The sequence below is a fragment of the Bactrocera tryoni genome, chromosome 2 (genome assembly GCF_016617805.1).
Source record: "Bactrocera tryoni isolate S06 chromosome 2, CSIRO_BtryS06_freeze2, whole genome shotgun sequence".
NCBI classification, from domain to species: Eukaryota; Metazoa; Arthropoda; class Insecta; order Diptera; family Tephritidae; genus Bactrocera; species Bactrocera tryoni.
Genome location: NC_052500.1, coordinates 46,538,775 through 46,545,014, shown reverse-complemented (window position 1 = coordinate 46,545,014; position 6,240 = coordinate 46,538,775). Strand labels below are relative to the sequence as shown.

The 6,240-nt window shown below is 33.9% G+C and overlaps 1 pseudogene; it reads right to left on the bottom strand.

The window, feature by feature from the left end:
• Window positions 1-3,649: 3,649 nt before the first annotated feature.
• LOC120769299 lies at window positions 3,650-4,550 on the bottom strand (annotated as a pseudogene).
• Between the last annotated feature and the right edge of the window lie 1,690 nt (window positions 4,551-6,240).

The following is a 6,240-nucleotide window of genomic DNA, read 5'->3' as shown; positions in this document are numbered from 1 at the left end:
CGTCCGTGCAAGCTGTAACTTGAGTAAAAATTGAGATATCATGATGAAACTTGGTACACGTATTCCTTGGCTCCATAAGAAGGTTAAGTTCGAAGATGGGCAAAATCGGCCATTTGCCACGCCCACAAAATGGCGGAAACCGAAAACCTATAAAGTGTCATAACTAAGCCATAAATAAAGATATTAAAGTGAAATTTGGCACAAGGGATCACATTATGACACCCGAACTTAGCCCTTCCTTACTTGTTTGTATATGTATATATCATATATCATATATATGTATCATATGTATCATATATGATAGGATGTGTACAGCCATGGTACAAGAAAATAATTTTGTATCACATGTGATACATTGGACAGGGAACCTGTTAAATATTTAAAACTCATTTTTTTCTTAACTTTTTTCCCACTACAATTACTTACTTATAATGCAATAAATGCTTGCAACAATTAAAACCATACACATTAGTATAACGGTACTGCAAACAAAAAAAGAAAAAATGTTCTGTAAATGCGATCACATTGAAAGTCGGGCAGAACACCTGCGCTGAACGGAGTGAAATATTTTCCGTTAGGAACAGAAAAAATATGATTTTTAAATCGAGCAAATTTTAGTTGAAATCAAGGTTTGAAGAAAGTAACATTTCACAACATTCGTTCTCCTGGTTTTTGAAATGTCACGTAAAATAAAACAGTCAATGATCGAAGAGCGAAAATTGGTCATTTATCACCATTCAAAAGGTAAAACTGAACGAGAAATTGGGGCAGCTAAAAAAAAAATGTTAAGTTCGAGAGATGAAAAGTATATTTTAAAAGAAATTCAAAAGGATCCGTATCTCTCCGCCCCAAAACTTGCTACATCTCTCAAAGAAAATTTTGGGATTAGTGTTTGTGCGGAAACTGTAAGAAGAGTGTTACGGAAAAACAACTTAAATGGACGAGTGGCGCGAAAAAAGCCCTGGATTAGTGCAAAAAATAAAAAGGATCGGCTTGATTTTGCGCGCGAATATTAAACGAAAGACTTTTCATTTTCGAGTCAGGTAAATTGTAATTGCGATTATGTTTGAACATTTCCTAATAAGTAAATTATATAATTTTAGGGTTCTTTTCACAGATGAGAGCAAATTTAATTTGTTCGGATCTGACGGCAGGCGTTTTGTGTGGCGTAAACCAAACGAAGAATATAAAAATAAAAACACGAAAAAGACCGTTAAGCACGGAGGAGTTTCCGTAATGGTCTGGGGATGGATGGCCGCCTCTGGTGTGGGCAAACTCCATTTTATTGAAGGAATAATGGATAAAAATATTTATTTGAATATACTGAAGGCAAATGTGAAGGAAAGTGCGCGTATGTTGGGTATTGCTGATAATTTCAAGTTTTATCAGGACAATGACCCGAAGTACTCCTCGTTGTTGGTGAAGACTTGGTTGCTGTATAACTGCCCCAAGGTCATAAAAACTCCAGCGCAAAGCCCGATCTTAATGTGATAGAGCATATGTGGGATGAGCTAGGTCGCAGGGTTCAAAATAGGAGGTGCACCAACAGGGATCAACTTAAAGGTGTGCTCCAAGAGGAATGGACGAAAATAACTCCAGATGTTTGTTGTAAACTGGTTGAAAGTATTCCTTATATACTCCAAGAAGTGGAAAAGCAAAATGGATACCCAACAAGATACTAAACATCGCACTTATTACAAACACACGCCAAAAGGAAGTGTGTTTCCCGATTTACAATGTGGCCATATTTTTAATGAATTTTTACACTTTTGTTTTTGAGCGTCGTTATGTTAATAAAATAGAACTAGTACTAGCTGTGAAATATTGCTGAATAAATAAGCTTTTAAAACCATTTCTTGTTTTTTGAAAACAGTTTACATTTCTTTAAAAAAATATCACTTCAACCTATTGCATACTTTGCCCGACTTTGGATGTGAGCCACTGTATGTGTTTTTTACCTACTAAAGTGAATTCCGAAGTATAAGTACATTGATCTACTAGATAGTGTGCTCATCCCTTTAGCTGAGAATTTTCATGACGACAATTGGATATTTCAGCTAGACAACGCCCCCATTCATGTGTCTCGCGCTACGAAAGTATTTTTCCAGTCCCGGAATGTCCAATTATTGGATTGGCCAGCTTTGAGTCCTGATCTTAACCCCATAGAGAGCCTTTGGGGTATACTTACTGCTAAAATATATTCACATGCCAAGCAGTATGATACTATTAAGCAGCTTAAAAGTACCATTGTACCAGAGTGAAAGAAAATTGAGCAAACTACTCTGCTACTCTTAGTAGGGTCCATGCCACGAAGACTGTGCATGGTAAAACTGCAAAAAGGTAATACTATTACATACTAAAAATATTTAAAACATCAATTACTTAAAGTTTTTTTTTATTAGGCGTGTGTTATTTGACCATCATAAGCTAATAGCTAAACCATGGACAAATAAAACGCATTTAGCTTATTTCTCATTTTCGCTTAAATATGTATTATGTTGGCAACGCGGGCAATAACAATCAGCTGATATTCAATTTATTGCAACGAAATTTTTGACATGGACAAAAGGTAAATTTGAATTTTTAAATTTGTAAACAAACTTTTCACAAACTAAATAATTATTTATTTCGTTTATATACAGCAAATGAAAAGTTTGGACGAAGGCCGAGACACTTACATATATTCCTGAAGCGCTACACTGAGAGGAAGGATGAGTTCCTGCATGCGCGGAAGAAAAAGTTCGCATATGAAAACGTCTTGGAGGTTATGGTATATCAAGGATTTACAGTAAGAATATTTTAAAGTTATTTTGCAAAAATTTATTACATTTGGGAACGCTTTTGAATGCCTACAAAACAGCGAAAGACAACGAGAAGCAGACTGGCACTTCTCCGTGCACAGTACCTTATATGCGCGAAATGGACGAAATTTTTGGCGAAAGTTGCTTGGTGTCCAACAACCACACCATAAATATTGGGACAGACCTGAAGAGGCATTGGTTGAGTCTAGTGGTTAGTTAAAATTTAATGTTCATTAGGTATTGCTTATATTGCATTCGCTTTTTAATATTTTTAAACAGGTAAGGATTCGACTGATTTTCAAACAATGCTCGACGATATGCCGAGTACTTCAAGGCAGAGCTAGTCTGTACTAAGCCGAAGCATATGCATACCGAATGCAGTGTATTCACAGGAGCCGAACGCAGCAAATCCTGTTCCAAATCGTCGTTATCGAAAACGCGCTAAAGAACGATATTTTGATAAAAAAATCGAACAAAAAAGGAAAAGTGCTGAAGTGAAGGCGAAGTTTTACGCGAATATAGAAAAACAAATACAGGATATGGCCGAAAAACAAGATATTCTAATAGAAATTGAACAAAAAAAACTCAAAATAGAAGAAAAATTAAAAATTTTACAGCAGTCTTTTGTGAATAAAAATTGTTTTATTAACGCAAATATAAAATCAAGCTTATCATAAAATGAACATTTTTTACATACAAATCTGCAAATGTATACGTATATGTACGTGATTATATAAAACAAATATGTCGAAAAATTATAAATAATTTTATTATTTGAGATTGAAAATGGAAAATGTTGCTCTAAAAGTGCATTTTAAAATTAAAATAATTAAAATTTATTAATTTCTTCATGTTAAAACTGTAAGCAACTGATTCCGACGATCTCCACTTGCTTCTCTCGCCAGCTAATTAGTAGGTTCTGGCTCCGGTTCGGCACTTTCAATTTGAGGGTCAATAATTGTATCGTCGTTTGTGATAATACATATGTATATTGTGCATAATGCATGCACTTGCAACTAAATTCGAAGATGCACATAAATTTCTGTGCTCAGTAAATTTAAGAAGCCTTCGAAAACGTCCTTTCAGTGCTCCAAATGCATTTTCAACAACAATTGATTGGGCGTTAACGAACCATAATCTTTAAACATCGGTATGAGGTAATTTCTGCAAGGATATGCCGAGTCCCCGAGAATAAAAGTAGAATTTGTAAATAAACTTTCCATATTATTTTCCGCTTTTCTATAAAATGCTGACCTTTTTAGCACTCTAGAGTCATGATATGATCCGGGTTCACCACAATAAATATCAATAAATTTTTTATCAGCATCGACAATGGCCTGCAGAACAACACTGTAATTTGTGTCTTTTATTGGTGCATTATTTGTTATGTGGGTACAATCAATAGCACCAATAACACCTGGTATTTGTTTCCTTTGTAAAAACTTGCGAGTTGTTTCTTCCAACGCATCTCCAGTTGGCCACTTAACAAACTCATGTCCTATTGAGATAACCCACGCGACAACCCGACGAACAATCGCCCATGCTGTGGACTTCGTTACACCAAACAATACGGCTAGTTGTCTGTAGGTAATTGTATTACTTAAGTACCATACATACATGTACATCATTGTTTTAGCAGGAATTTTGGCTTTTCCGGACTTCGTAGCAAAACGGGTTTGTTCACTTTCTTCATATCTTCCTGCAAAAAACACTCATACAGAAAAGTCTCATAACAAAAACAAAGCATACCTATTAAGAAATCTAAAGTGGTGCGGGTCAAACGAAAGTGTGATTTGAAATCCTCATCTCCAAAATTATCTATGGTGTTCACAAAATTAGAGCATTTTGGATGCTCTATCTGCTCTTGTTCTGAATCCTCCGAGGACGAACTTGATTCAGCAGCTAAACCAGCAAGGATGGTGAATATTTCCTTAACGACTTCATTATTTGAATTTGTGCACATAGTACCAAGCAACTGGAAAACACACAAATTTGATTTTGTCTTAATTTTAATTTAAAATCCCTACTTACCGCATCTTTTATAAAATTTTCCATTTCGTGCACTTCTATACTTTACATTTATATATTTTTCATTTGTTTACATTTTTATCTGTCAAAATGAGGGTTGTCGCTATTGCCAACTACTTTTTTTGGGAAAAATCATAGCTATTGTGAATGAAAAAAATATTTTAACTGGCAATGCCTCTAGCCCAATATACAAGCTATGATAGCTTATGACAAGCCAACATAATTATGTTGACTAATAGCCTTGACAGACGGCAGCGTTAATCCGGATTAACTGCGCACTTAATCAGATCCAAATTTGTAGGTGACAGACGGCAGCTATGCGAGTTTGAAACTCTCATAAACAGCTCATTGTCCTTTTTATAATATTTTCAATGAAAATTGATACAAGATAAACATTACAAACATTATTTTTAAAACTGCATCATAACATAGAAGTTTTATTGATATTATATTGAGAATTTGATAAACAGCTGTCAGGGTTGCTTGCATTTCATTCACAATAGATGAAAATTGGCCATTTTTAACATTGTTGCCAACGAAAATCTCACAACTCCCTAAAATTTTGAGAGTTATTTTTGAATTCAGCAACGGAGTTAGCTGTGGTAACTCCTGAATTAATCCCGAAAAATGCAATTAATCTGGTTTAACGCTGCCGTCTGTCAATGCTATAAGTCTTCCATACAAAATAAGCTAATAGCTTAATTTGCTGGTCAAATAAAACACGCCTATTATATCTATACGTGTTAAAATAACATTGGATATGAATTTTGAGAAGTTTTCTATTTTGCACATATGTACATATAATTATTTTCTATGGAATTAAAGAAAATAATTTTTTTTATTAAAAAAATTAATAAATAATTAGAATTTTGTTTTTCTTTAATTCATCTTATAAAGCCATAAATAAAGCTGTAAGCCATCAAAATATATTTTGTGTTTTTGATACCTTAAATTTAAGTTATTGTATTGCACATACATATATGGAGTTCTTCTACAAAGGTAGTTAATCCGAGATTAAAAATTAATCTCAGATTACACAACTAGATTAGCGGTGTTATTCCTAATTTTATCGATAATTTTTGCGAAAAAGAGGAGAAATGTCAAATGAAAAAGTATACAAAAATGGCCGACAGCGAGGGAAAGAGTTTAGTAAACTTATTTTTAATAAAATTATTATTTAAAATATATGTAAATTTGTTAATTTTTCAGGAAAAAGGGATCAAGGTCGAACAAAGAGGAAGTTGAACTTCTTTTATGCTTGTGGGAGGAAAAATTGCCACAGCTTCGTGGTGTAAAACGGAAGTAAAGAGAAACGCCGAGTCTCCAAGAACTATAGTCCGCGACAAAAAGATAGCACAATTAAACTTTTGCAAAATTTTCTCTTAAAAAAAAAATTGGTATAATTATGTTT